Genomic DNA, 14,832 nt, shown 5'->3' with positions numbered 1-14,832 from the left:
CTCTTCCTGCAGAAGCACTGCACTGCTTCCGGTAAGTGTGGGATAGCCCCCACCCACTGCATTCCCTGGAGCAGCACAGCCTGAGAGGAGAGCGAGCGAGGAGCATCACTCCTGGGGAGATGAGCGCACTGCCCCACACTCAACAAAAGCAACACAGAATTGATGGCCAATGTGGAGCGGGGGCGATCCTGGGAGGTGCATGTTACCTCTGTGCACCCTCTGAACAGCACTCAGTTAACATTTCCAGAGAAGCAGGAGTGAAATTCTTGTCACCCTCATGTCCTCGCTCCCGTTCATATTGACTCCCGTTCCGCTTTCCCTCCCTGTATCTTCCTGTTTCTGATGTGAGGTGAGGCTGTCCCAGCTTCAAGTATCTATTTTTATTCTTTAGAGAAGCGTTCAGCAACCTCCAACATGGATGGAAGAGAGATGTGTAATTTGATTTTCATCGGCACGTGAAGTGGGAGCTCAGCTCCACTCCTCCTCCCCCATTCAGCCAGGAGCTTGCTCAAAGCCAGGCTACTTGCGGATTAACAAAAGACCAGCTCATGCTACCAACCAGCCCCTGAACGGTAAAGCTCCGCAACTTCATTTATTTATTAATGGAGCTGTTGTAAGTAGGACTGTTGGTGACTTTAGTAAGTATCTTGGGCACTCAGACCATACGCAGAGGTCAAAATGTCAGCACTCCGCTTCTGACAGGTTGCTGACCCCAGCTTTGCAGGCTGTAATGCAAACACCCTCGCACCTCTCTCCCCTCCTCCTACTTGCATTATCCTCCCTTGTTTACAACGAGCGGGAGAGACGCTGTGTTTATTTCTGTATCGGTCCTGAGGTGCATCTGCACACATGAGCTATTCCTGGCAGGATTTCTGCATGTCTTGCAATAACCACGTGAACTTTAAGTGCTCTGTGGGTACAGGACATCACTGTCAGATAGCATGGATTTCCAGGCTGAGCCGGCCTTCTTGTTTGTCAGGGCATCTGTTTGGCACCTTCTGTTAGAGGATATCAGCTGAACAATTGCATAGTGTGTACGTCAGGAAAAAGATTTTTTATTTACTTCCAGCCCTCATGGACATCAAGTAGCTTACAGTACTGCCAGGAGAGTAGAAGGGAAGAAGGCAGACCCAAAAGAGCAATATAAATTCACCTCACACTGCCCAGAAACCTCTTAGAAACTTATCAGAGGGGTAGCTGTGTTAGTCTCTATCTCCAAGAACAACACAAAGTCCTGTGGTACCTTATAGACTGACATATTTTGGAGTGTAAGTTTTTGTGGGCAAAGACCCACTTCATCAGATGCGTTGTGGGTCTTTGCCAACAAAACTTATGCTCCAAAAAATCTGTTAGACAAGTATCAGATGGGTAGCCTTCCTAGCTTGTATCCGCAAAAATGACAAGAAGTCCTGTGACACCTTATAGACTAACAGACTTCACCATTAAGGTGGAATTTCCTGTATTTAGGTCAGTTTAAACCTAACCTATGCCAGAGAGGCAGCATAATGCAGTGGAGACAACACTATAGAGGGAGTTGGACCCCTGGATACAAGGGTCAGCTTTGCTATAAGGTGCTGTGTGACCAAAAGCAAGTCACTTGATCTCTTTGTATTCCTGCTTCCTGTCCTCTTATTGTCTTATCTGTGAGAGTGTGCACTCTTTGCACTGTCCCTTATGGTGTTCTTGCACAGTGCTGAGAACTCTGGGACTGTTCAGTGCCACTATACTATAAATAATCATTCATATTGAATTATAGGACTGAAAGGGACCTTGATAGGTCATACAGTCCAGCCCCTCATTCATGGCAGGACTTAATATTATCTAGACCATTCCTGACAGGTGTCTTTGTAACTGTCCTTAAAAATCTGTTCTTAAAAAAATTCCAATGATGGCGATCCCACAACCTCCCTAGGCAGTTTAGGCAATTGTTATACTTCATATGGCAAGATATCTCTGTGTCTTGCCCGGGTCCTCCGCCTCTCCCTTCATCTGGGGGGTTTAGGCTGCAGTCACCTCTGTCTGTCTGGGCCAGTTAGTCAGCCTCATCCTTGCTAGGCATAGTCAGGGCTCTCAGCCTTGCCAGGGGACAGTACTCCAGGCATTCTCTCCTCCAGCTACCCCCTTCTCCCCCTCCCCATCTTCTGCAAACACACCTGATCTCCTTATCACTCCTTATCTCTCCCCCCCACCCAAGGCTACTCTATGCCTCAGTGGCCTAATGGATAAGGTATTAGCCTTGTAAGCCACCAATACAGCATGCAAGCCTCATCTGTGGTAAAGCCTTCCGACATAACTATCAGTTACAAAGAAACTATTGTTTCTTTACCTCATTCACCTCCCCCTTCACTGACAAGGATTGCTTCTTAAGAGCCCTGTCAGCATATGCCCACTGTGAGATCAGCTGTCTCTCATTAATTAACTGTAATACCTCCCTACTACTTCCAGCTGGGTGCTTAACCGGGTCTTTCCCCTAGCCATCGCTGTGTCCTGAGTTGCTTTTCTTCCTTCCTACTATGGTCTGCTGGCCTGACCCTGTTACAATCATTATGAACCATCATTAAGAGTTTATGTCAGGCATGATACTTTCATGCACTTGTATAAACCTATTGGATGAATCAGATAAGCAAGGGTCAGGGAAAAAATCTTTGCTTTATGTATGTAGGAAGATTGATTATACAGTAGCAGCTGAAATTTATTATATTCCTCTACAGCAATGCAATGCAAATTAGATGAGTTAAAAATGGGTCTTTCTAGATGTCAGCTCTGTCTTCAGCTTGCATCAAGTTAGTTCATTATTTTTTTACTAATAATCTTCACACTTCAGACAAATAAGGTGGGTGTCAAAAATGTAGCCTGATAGAAAGTTAGCTAAGCAAAAATTGAGTCATTTTTAGAATTTTTCTTGCCTTTCTCTAAGCCATTACTGTAGGCACTTTTCGGTGTTTTGTACCCCTGGTGAATAAGAACTATTTCATGTAACCTATGAGCAGCATTGGTAATGAGACTGAGGGGAGAGGTACCTACCTCTCACTGAACAAAAGGACAGGTGATGTAACAGATGACTTTCCTTTCTCCACCCCTATGCTTGCTGCCCCAAGGGGGTTATAGCTCTCCCAGTTCCTATCTCTGGCCCTTGCTTCCCCTTGGATGTCATTATACAGCGTAACTGTCCCTTCTAACAGAGAGCCCTCCTTTTCTGTTTTATGTCAAACATTCCCATTCCAAGCATATCCTAATATCCTGGCACAAACTCTGGCCTTGCTTTAAGTCATGATTAGAGGAAGCTGCATACCAAATTTGTTGGTCTTAACTCTTATAATTTAGGAGGAGCTGTTAAACAAAGAGAGAGAGAGACAGACAAACTGTCCCAAATATATAACAATCTGTATTGCTTATGGCAGGTTCAAACCAGAGGCCTCCAGCAAAGTAGAAGAAAAGCAGCCCTAAAAGAAAAAAGACCTGCTAAATACAAGCAGAGGGCAGCAGAGCAATTACAAGCAGCTTGGAGGGAGCTGGCTCAGGCCAATCAGGGCCAGCTGACTCCACTGCTGGGTTGATGAAGGCCTTTAAAAACCCTCCACAGTTGGAAGGTGGGGGAGAGAGTGGGTGCATGGGAGGAGAGGTCAAGAACGAGTAGAGTGAAAAGCAGTAGCCTGAGAGGGAGTCAGACCAGTTCCAGCCCAGAGATAGCAGGGGAGGGAGTCCCAAGAGGAATGGCTGGGCTCCCTACCACAGGGATACCTTGCAATAACATAGCATCTGAGGGAAAAGAGTGACAGATGGCTCAAGCAGTGACCTGGAGATGAGGACCCTTTGCTACATGCCGTATCATGTAGCAATGCTTGACCTCACTGTGCTTTACAAAAGCTGTAATTCAGAGGTTTCTCTTCAAAGAACTTTTGATCTAAGTAGGGACTCTGGCTATGTCTGAGAGGGTTCTCTGAATGCTGTTGTAATGAACATATTCAGTAATGATAATAATCATCCCCCAGTCCAGTCTGTTCAGCCAGTAACATCTTTCTTCCGGCTTTCAGTCCTTTGCTCTTAATTCTTCTCTACAGTATTTTGGGGGAAAAAGGGCTGATGGAGGGGAGAGGAAAGAGGCAAGATAAAATGACTTTAAAAGTGTGAACTAAATTAATCCTGAAATCAAATCCTGTGGTACGTCTACAACACTGACTTTAATGAGACTTCTCCGTCCCAAGGGAAGAACAAGTATCAGTTTCTATGGAAACCAGAACATACACCTTAGAACATATATGTAACCAGTTAGCACAAAATTGCAGTTTCTGCCAGATCAGTGTAATTTTGCTGCATTATCAGTTGCAGAGTACAAGGAAACAAGGGCACAGAATTACCTGTTGATATTACCAGTTATAGGGGGTATACTTTATTTTTTTTTCTACTTCACAGTCCCATATGCTAGAACACTGCTTAGATAGTGAAAGATCTGAGATTGTATTTACAATTCTTTTTGTAACTTAGATCCAACGTTTCTTTAGGCTGAAAAGAAAAAAAGAGAATATAATAATTTCAATGATAATGATTCAATAATACCAATATGTTAAATGTAGTAGAAAGTTTACAGGACAGAAACCTGCATCTGAATTTCACTCGAGTTCAAAATTGTTTCCACAGTTCAGTGAAGTGCTAAAGCGTGTGTTAAAAACTGTAAACTTTAATAGCTCTTAAGCATGGGCTTTGCCAAATCAGAGCCTATGTCTGAACTGTGCACCTCAGGGGAGATCTACACTAGGGGATATGTTCAGGAGCTGGAAGACAATTCAATAAAATGAAGAACAATTCAAATGCGATAAGGTCATGCTGAATGCGTTGCAAGGTTGGAATATGAGAGAAAAAAACAATGAAATCCAGTTCATTTCTGCAGTCGTTAGCTTTCAAAAAGGAATACGGGGAATTTCAAGACTGAAGAAAACAAAAAAGGATGTGATAGGAATATAGCTGCAGCAAGGAACAATGATTTACTAAGATTCACGAAAAATGATCGTGAGGCTTTGGACAAGCATCAGGAATGGATCTGGGAAGAATCACACAGAGGAAAAAAAAATATGTAAGGATGAACAAATCCATGAGGCTGGTATGAGACAGAAAGTGATAGAAAGACCTCATTTGGTCTCATTGCTGCTGCTGAGCTGACAGACAGGAAATGAAGAAGACCAGAACATATTCATCTTCTGCATTCTTGCGGTGGCTGGTGAGAGCAGAACTTGTGATGTTGTTTAGAAATTCAGAGATAGAGAATTTGTTCAGCCACATGTCACTGCTCTCTGACTCACACTAATGTGTTGTGCTGTACAGAAATTTTAAAAGATGTCGTTTCTCTCACTAACCTCTCAAGAATCTGGTCCAAATTCACTTGCTGAGTCAGTCGCCTTTCTACCAAAACCATCATGATTGCACTCACATTCAGGCTCTTGCAGAGGTCCAGAGAGGCAAGAGACACTTCCAGCTTTGGATGCCTCTAGCCATACTAAAAATAAGACAAATGACCACACACGTAAACAAATATAAGGCACCAAAAGAAAAAATAGTGAGACATATCAAATGCTTTTCTAGCGTTTTTCTGTGCAAATGCACTAATCTTTGAGGGAAAGATCTAGCTTCGATGCAATGTCATACTTGATATTAAGCACGAAGGCCCATGCAAGCACTCTTGTCCCATAGTTGGGACAAGGCACAAAAGACACTAAAATGTAACAATTCTCTACCTTTCAACATGCTCTTGATCAGGCACCAGCCACTTGCAGTGGCTTGCTTATATAAAAAGCTGATCTGAGAGGACATAATCATTATGACCTCATCTTCTACCATCAGAACCTATATGTTACTAATATTTATGAATATTTTCAACTTGCTAATATAACAAAATCTATATTGGTTAACAAAAAGGCATGTCTTTTTCAAATCACAGCTCTTATTTGCTTCAATTTGCCGCTCTAAGCTGAGAGAATGTGTCACATTTTGTTCTCTTAGGGATGCACATAAAAACAAGTTGAGAAACTTATCAAATGCCAAAAACTTAACAAGAGTCTAAATTTAAGGCCCCCTTTGAGCTTAAGGCCAAAGTCAAATTACCTTCCTGCTTTCCTTCTGCCACCATCCTGCCTCCCTGATTGACTTTGCTCACGTTCGATGCCCTTGTGTCCAACACAATAGCCACGTGTGGCTATTTAGCTAGTTGAGTGTGGCTTGAACAATAACTATAATTTATTTGTCTTGAACAATAGATATACTTTCAGAATGATGTGGTTCATTCACTCTAGAAGAAGCCATTATAGCAAACTAAAACTATATGTATCAAGGTTCTGGATGCAGTACACCATTGGGTGATTAGTTACTTTCTGCTATGCTACCATAAGAACTAGCCTCCCCGCAAGGCGTATTAGGTAAATAAGGAAGCAAAGGGGGAAGATACTTATAGAACAGGGTGTACTGGGTACATATGGAGTAGGTTCCAGGGTTGACATCATAACACTATTGTAATTTTATTGTGCAATACTTTCTATCATTACTGCAAGTGATAATAACAGTCAGCAATAGGATTAATGGTACTTCTATTAGCTTCATAAAGTCATTCTCAGAGTTCATGAGAGCTGCTCTTAGCCAACCACAGTGCAGGGTGATACACCTGATGTGCTTTGGGAGATCTGTAAGGTAAGCTCGAAATTTAGTGCTCATCTGCAGATCCCTTTGCAGTAGGAACGTGGCCTCTCTGTAGCAGAGGCCACCATTGATGATGACCTTTACTTACGGCCGTGTGATATCTTGAGTTGAACCTCTCACGTGTTCAGGTCAGTTTTGTTCAAGCTAAGGCACAGCTCAGGCAACTTCTTGCATTAAGGCAGATTTCTGCACCACCTTTGGCTCATTAGCTTAAGTAGCCTAAATCTGTTCACCAACTATGATTAATATTATTTGTTGAAGAGCAGCGACTAGGTGTCAGAAACCATGATGGCAGCAGTCATGCCTAGTAGTTGGACCTCAAGACTTGGAGCCAGAATCATGAGTCCAGAGAAGGCTTGGAGCCTGGCTGAAGTAGTGTCAAGGCTGGAGCAAGCTAAGATTGGGTGAGTCTACTGCCTCCCTCAGGCAAAAGACAGTTCTGAGCCCTGAAGCGACACTAAATAAACTGAGGAAGGGATGCAGGGAGGCCACCCAGACGATCAGGCTTTGGGCATGTGGAGGCACCCCGTTTAGCAATTGCGCTTCTGGTGGGGGGAAACAGGAGGTGGCGCCTTCCAAGTTCTACCACGAGTCATCTATGCCTGGAGGGCTCATGTATCTGCCCTGGAAGACAGGTTTGCAGACTGGCTGTAGTCTAGCAAAGGTATGACTCCTCATCTTACAATAGGAACCCCATTGACAGAGCTGGGCCCATTGTGCCAACATTGTCCAAACACGCTGCAAAACGACATCCCTACCCCTAAGAAATAACAGTGCATATGCCAGAGTTTTATGTCCACAAACAATTGGCTGAGAGAAATATGATTTTTTTTAAAAAAAATCTCTGGAACGCTCATATTATACAGTTAATTTTCCAAGGGAGACAGCTCCATCTGGAGAACATTGGCAGTAGACAGTCAGATACACGCGGTCTAAAATTTCCCAAATGTTGATGAAAAGTGCATGTGATATTTTTTGCTCACTTTTTGACTAGCTCCTGTGGCAGCTCTGCAACTGACTCATTGTGTAACCTTTTAGAAGACTTCTGCTCCAATAATCTAGCCAGATGGATATAGAGAAGATATGATGTTTCCACTGGATCATGCCTCTATCTTTCTTTCCAATATTTTCCCTCTGTCCCTCTATAGCTAACTTTAATCCATATGTGACTTTTTTCCAAGTTAGTTCCCATCCCGTTTCCAGGTTCTAGCACATCCAAATAGTTTTCTGGAACTTGATGAAAAGTTTCTATTGTGAGTTACATTTTGATTCCATTTTTTTCCTTTGACAAATACAAATATTCGCATTAACTCATGGGAGATGTATCCATGCAAAATGAACTTGGCAAAAGCCTTTTACTCAAGCCATTAGTACGAGAATCAGCAGTCATAGTCTGGTTCTCTATTGCACTGCATCCTTTCTTCAGGGATGTGATCCCATTGAAAACTGTAAAATTGATGATTCCACAGCTCTCAGGGCTTGTCTCCACTACGTAGTGGGTTGACCCAGCAGTGATTAATCTACTGCCATTCAATTTATCACAATTGCTTACTGTAAATAAATGAATGTCTGAACGTTCACCATCAACTCTGATACTCCACCAGGATGAGAAAAGTATCTGTATTTGGTGGGAGAGCAGCCCCCTGCCATCCTTACCACACAAAAGACACCGCAAGAAGTATGTTGATTTCAGCTGCTCTATTTGCACAGCTGAAGTTGCATAGGTTACATCGATAGCATAGACAAGGCCTCAAGGAATTATATGGGAATAAAGTTACTCAATCCTAATTTAATTATGGAATGATGACAATGCACTGAGTAGAACAAGCTCTACTTTATTTGCTTTCATGAAATTTGGGAGGAAACAGGAAAGCTTCTTTTAGCTCAGACCTTATGATCTTCCTCTTCATGTTTGCAGGTGTCTCGATTCTTGTCAGCAGTTTGGCGCAAGACATCTGCAAATACCATCTTCAAACAGGGCAAGGGAAGGGCAGCCAAGTGCTGAGAATCTGCTCATCAGAAGGTACTTTTTGGCTATATCCTCCTTACTTTTGAAACAATTAAAAAGAAAGTGAAAAAGTCCTTCCTGGTATCCAAGTAGGGCAAAGAAGAGAAAGAAAAGCATGGGCAATTCCACATCATCTACCGTTTCCTGTCTAGTACATGGAAATGGCAGTTGAGTATAACAGGCCAATGCTAATGGCTGAGTTCCCAGGAAACTAATGTGATGAGCCAGATCCTCAGTGGATACTAATGAGCACTGTTGCCTTGACTTCACTGGAGCTATTGAAATTTAAATATTTCTCCTGACTGCTAAGGATAGTTTGAGTCATGCAAATATCACCCATGCCAAGCCACCTTCCACAGCACTACTGTAAGGAGGAGTTTGTCTTGAACATTCTGAAAGAGGAGCTAGGTGAGAGGGCAAGAAAAGCCATCAAGTGAAGCAGAGCCCTACTGTGCCTCAATCTCCATAGGTAAAATGTCCCTGAGGAACCCTGCGGCTTTCTTTTATCTGGTGGCTGCAGACCAAGAAGAGATAATTGGCTCCCTGTGCATTCCCCTCCCCTGCCCCACCACACATGCACAGAGCCCAAGAGCAGCTCAGAGAATCTTCTGTTTAAGTGTAATCCCAGACATTTCAATTAATGTGTAGTGTTAATTAAATGGTCTATATGAAAGAATTAAATGTAAATTAACATACAGAGAATCAGAACTTTTGGAAAGTTCATGTCAGCAAATACAACCTCACATACCATTCATCAGCAGGGCCTTGGGGCAAGGTGGTAGTGGGGCTCAGCTCCCTATCCCCGGAAGAGGCAGGCCAAGAGCAGAAGAGGCAGGGGCTTAAGGCAGTCAGCTCCTCCCCCTCACACTACCTCAGAGTTACGTGCAGAGCTGTGGGACAGCTCTCCATGGTGTTTCAAAGAGACCCAGATCTCCAACCACCACTGCTGCTACTTTGGCTTCGAAATGCCAAGCCTGGGGGTAACTGCCCCCTTTGGCTCCCTGTCCTCAGGCCTGCCATTCATTCACTGCAACATTGCATGTACGCACTATATGAGTGAAAGAGACAGACAGACTCTCAGACATAAAGAGCAAAAATAAAAACCCCAGCAAAATCAAAAAAATAAGGCCCTTCATCGTGGCTGTTACTCTTATATTGACTGGCAAGAAAATTAAGTAAAATAGTTAGGTCCCATGCATGCCAAAGTTTCCCCAAGAGGTTATATTTAAACTTTTATCTGAAGAAAGACAGGAATGGATTCACACAGATCTATTTTTAAATATCCATTACTCTTTTATATACTTTTAGAAGATGTTTTGTGTTGAGTGATGAGTATATCACAATCAATAAGATGAGCAAAACTTTTTAAACCCCTGACTTGATGGCTCTGTACACCTACAGTGATGAATTTTGATGAAGCAGAATCTAAGATGAGGGACTTTCAACAATAGGCTCTAATACACTCAGGAAAGTGGCACAGAGGCAATTTTCCAAATATAATTCTGCAGCCAACACTGCAGCTACATAAAGTATAGAGGTAAGGAAGAAGGGGAAAACATTAAATTAATATGTAGGTATCTATGAGGAAGATTATTTAGAGCTCAGAGCACATGACTGGAATTCATACACAGTTGGCACAGCAATGAATACAACACAGACACTAAGGCTATGGTTACACTGACCCAAACCACTGGCAGAAGTATGCAAATGAATGGTGTAGAAAATGCAAATGACTACTCATTTGCATATGTGCTCACCGGCAGACTCTGCCGCCAGCACAGAAAAAGCTGTGTAAGCATGGTTCTGCCAGGAAAACTCCCCTTTTGTCAGCAGCCTCTTATGCCTGGAAAAAATCACACATGAGAGCCTGCTGACCCATGGGGGGTTTCACCAGCAGAACGACGTTTACACAGCTATTTTTGTGCCCGCGGCAGTGTCTTCTGGTGAGCAAATATGCAAATGGGCATCCATTTGCTTTTTCAAGACTGCCCATTTGCATACTGCTACTAACGGTTTGTGTCAGTGTAACGATAGCCTAAGACTTTTCTAACCCTTACTCTGCCCGTCTGCGCAACGGCAAAAAAAATTCCTCTTTCTGAGGTATTATAGGCTTAATGCTTAGTATAGTCATGTGTGCAAAGCATTCTGAGCCCCTTGAAAAGAAAGTTCTCCAGCAGTGCAAAGGATCATCATTACAATAAATTGCAAGTGGGAGGCACCCAGTAATTTCCTTGTAGAAACATAGTGCCACTGGCACACTCAGTGCCTGGAAGGTGGGAAGTGAAGAGACTCAAGCTGTGGTGTACAGCCTCTTGGAAAACAAAGATTCAAAAAGCTGTGTGATTACACTTCATGTTTCTCCAGTGATCTGCAAGATTAGAAAGGGCGGATGCTGGTGTCAAACCTGCATAAATCTGTCTTCCCTCTAGTTGAGTCCTAAGTTGGTAGCAAAGTGTTTTCTTTTTAGCCTATAATGGTAAGATGCAAGATAAAGTTTGTTTATTCTAGTCAGAGCTTGGTATCACATGAGAAACCCCTCCTGTGAAATCAAAGGTTCCAACACAGGTATCTGCTCACAAAAAAACAAATAGTCCTGTAGCACCTTAAAAACCAACACATTTATTTCTAGGGTAAATACCACTTTTTCAGATTTGGACCAGATAATAAAAATCCAGGGCTTATATAGCAGGGAGGGGAAAAGGAAAGAGGAAGAGACTGCCCTCCTCCTTCTTTGCCTTTCTCTGATATTGTCTCTCTCTTTCTCACACAACCACACAGGCACATATGCACCATGTCCTGGACAAGAGGTCAGCAACCCCTGGCATGGGCGCCAAGAGCGGTATGTGAGTCAATTTTCATCCGCATGTGAAGTGGGAGTTCAGTCCTGAGCCTTTTTCCCCATGCAGCCTGGAGTTTGCTCAAAGCTATGTCATCTGTGGATTAACAAAAGACCAGCAAATGCTATCAACCACCATCTAAAGAGTAAAGCTCTGCATCCTAATTTATTTATTAATGAAGCTGTTACTAGTAGGACTATTAGTGACTTTAAAAAGACCCACGGGCATTCAGACCATACATAGAGGTCAGAAGGTCAAATTTCAGCTCTCTGCCTCCAAAAGGTTGCTGACCCCCAGCCTAGACAATGATCCTTTGGAGGCTAAAACTTTCTTCTCATGTGTAAATTCCACACCTCATGCTATGCGTCGTCATAATCTCTTAGGGGCAAGAATGGCAATCATAAGTAATATCAGCTTCCACTTCAGGAAAGCATCCTTATATGGGTCAGTACTTAGGTTTAATCAACAGGACATAGGCATATGCTTAAAGTTAGACATCTGCTGAAGAACTGTTCTTAAGAGAGATGTGATTGGAGGACTTACCCAGTGTTTCTCTGGTCATTAACTCAATTAACGTGTTGTATTTTTGCTATGTTTTGTGTTTTGAAAATAAAAGGTAACTATACATGCTTTATTTAAAAGATTGTATCTTTTCAAAAATTAGAGTTATTTTTATTATGCTAATTTCTATATGAGATTTCTAAACAAAAAGGGATTGTTAACATTTGTACATTCGTTTATTAACTTTTTTTTTAAAAAAAAGGAATTCTATCAAGTGCTGTAACCAACCAGGCTTGGGTTCCCCAGAAACGAGGCTGCACCCAGAAGGTGAGTACTATATTTGGTTTATTGAAAGCATGACACCCACGACGGGAGCCCCGGAAACGCCGCAGTCACCAGTGGGGGAAAACCCGACTCGTCGGAGCTTCGCTTGGGGGAGAGGCTCTGTAACAGGCCTCCTAACACCAACTAATAAAGCTAACACTCATTTACATAAGATAGTGCATAGGCAATTTTAAGCAATCTCTAGTGGCCTACTGCCAGCGTAGCCTTGAAGTTTTGGCAAGCGTACTCTGTTTTACAGCTCTTCACCTTGCACAGAATTACTTGTTTTGCAGCTTTTCACCTTGCACAGACTGGTCTGTTGGGAATTCTCCTGAGGATTCACAGAGGGCTCAGACTGCACTCTCGACTGTTACAATGTCTTCTCGCACCCTACAAGCACGTTCTTTCATCACCATCAACTCTTACCATTTGCTCTGTTTTAACAAAAAGGGCTATGGTCAGTTTGATTTCCCATAATGTTTTCAAACCTTAAGCATTTGTTTAGATGTGGTAAAACAGACCACAGCCATGTCTACACTAGCCCCAAACTTCGAAATGGCCATGCAAATGGCCATTTCGAAGTTTACTAATGAAGCTCTGAAATACATATTCAGCGCCTCATTAGCATGCAAGTGGCCACAGCACTTCGAAATTGACGCGGCTCGCCACCGCGCGGCTCGTCCCGATGGGACTCCTTTTCGAAAGGACTCCGCCTACTTCAAAGTCCCCTTATTCCTATGAACAGATGGGAATAAGGGGACTTCGAAGTAGGCGGGGTCCTTTCGAAAAGGAGACCTTTCGGGACGAGCCGCATGGCAGCAAGCCGCGTCAATTTCGAAGTCCCCTTATTCCCATCTCCTCACAGGAATAAGGGGACTTTGAAGTAGGCAGGGTCCTTTCGAAAAGGAGCCCCGTCGGGATGAGCCGTGCGGCGGCGAGCTGCATCAATTTCGAAGGGCCGTGGCCACCCGCGTGCTAATGAGGCGCTGAATATGTATTTCAGAGCTTCATTAGTAAACTTCGAAATGGCCATTTGCATGGCCATTTCGAAGTTTGGGGCTAGTGTAGACGTAGCCCACTACTCCATTTTCTCCATTTTATCTCTTTTCTGTAAGGTTTATTGTGAAGCAATTCTATTCTGGGTTCTTCTCATTTTTCTGGCTCATCTTGGTTCAGTCTCTTTCCACATTAACTCAGTTATGGTAATTTGGAGGACTGTGCTTGATTTGATGATTGTTTCTCTTTTGTCTTTGGTGTTACAAGAAGCAATCCCATTTCCTTGACATAACCAAGTCCCTAAATTGTTTGTTATGATGAAAGGAAGAGTGAATTTGGTGGTCTTAGCTCTTACTGTTTTGGAGAAATTCTTGATCAAATAAACAGACTGACAAACTCTCTGTAAAATAGTTAGTAGATATTGTCTTTTATTAAACAAGAAATGAGCAATCTGAGTTTCACTGCCTGTGAGCTGGTTTTGGTCTGTATACAATAAAAAGATAATCAAATATCTTAATCCCTTTTTTTTTCCATTCTTTTGCTAGTTTTTCCATTTCCATTACACCTGCAGCAACTATTAACTGGCAGTCAATGAGGACATCACAAAATTTTATAGCCTATTGCATTATCTGTAGTTAAAAATTACAGAACACATCAATTGCAGATCTAAAATGAAAATGTTGGATTTTAATTATGTCATCACAGTTGCCTAATTAAAGGAATAGGAAGATTTATTTAGCTTCTCTTTTCAACAAAACCTCTCCACATTCAACAGCCTGTAATCTCAGCAACCAGGAAGTGGCATCACCAGTTGCCTGAGTGAACATGAATAATGTTTCCATTATCCCAGGAGCATGTTTGTATTTTTCAACTCCTGCCGAAAATGATCATATTTAGCCTCAAAGAAAAATGCTCACAGCACCAGTCCAATTGATTTACACCACCTGATATCAACTTTTTTCCATCTTCATATTTTATTTTACAATATGTATTTCTGATTGCTTTCCTTGACAAGACAGCTGTGTAAATAAACCTAAAACTGATTTAAAAAAAAATCCCAATGACACAAAAAGACCAAAAAAGTAGAGGGTTTTTTTTTTTTGATTCATTGTGATTTTTTTCATTTCAATTTTCAGCATCTTTATATTATCTATTTGTTGTCTTAAAATTAGAATAGGGTGAAACTGCAAAAGAAAAAGCATCTCAGATGGGGGAAAAAAACAAAATGGGGATTTATTTGTTTGTTTTCAACATGAACAATTTGGTGAAAATGACACAAATCTGGGAAATGTTTCTATGTTACCAAGTCTGCCTTTTACTCTGAAAAGCACAAATGTGATAGTCATGGTATAAGTACACAGTATAGATGATTATTGCTCTAAAGATAATTATTGCCATAACAATCTAAATTAGACATGACTCTGACAAGTGGTGGGAAGGGAAAACAGGGCTAGTGAGAGGAAATTACTTACCTACAGTCAC

At 42.2% G+C, this 14,832-nt stretch overlaps 1 long non-coding RNA gene across 1 annotated transcript; it reads left to right on the top strand.

Annotated features, from left to right (window-relative positions):
* Nucleotides 1-462: 462 nt before the first annotated feature.
* On the top strand, nt 463-12,762 carry LOC142023405 (uncharacterized). Its single transcript, XR_012648228.1, has 5 exons — nt 463-572; nt 8,603-8,707; nt 11,471-11,531; nt 12,293-12,357; nt 12,648-12,762. It is a non-coding gene; the product is annotated as an uncharacterized LOC142023405 (long non-coding RNA).
* The last annotated feature ends 2,070 nt before the right edge of the window (nt 12,763-14,832 follow it).

The sequence above is a fragment of the Carettochelys insculpta genome, chromosome 20 (genome assembly GCF_033958435.1).
Source record: "Carettochelys insculpta isolate YL-2023 chromosome 20, ASM3395843v1, whole genome shotgun sequence".
NCBI classification, from domain to species: domain Eukaryota; kingdom Metazoa; phylum Chordata; order Testudines; family Carettochelyidae; genus Carettochelys; species Carettochelys insculpta.
Note: the sequence above shows the minus strand (reverse complement) of the source record. Positions and strands in the feature narration are given on the sequence as shown.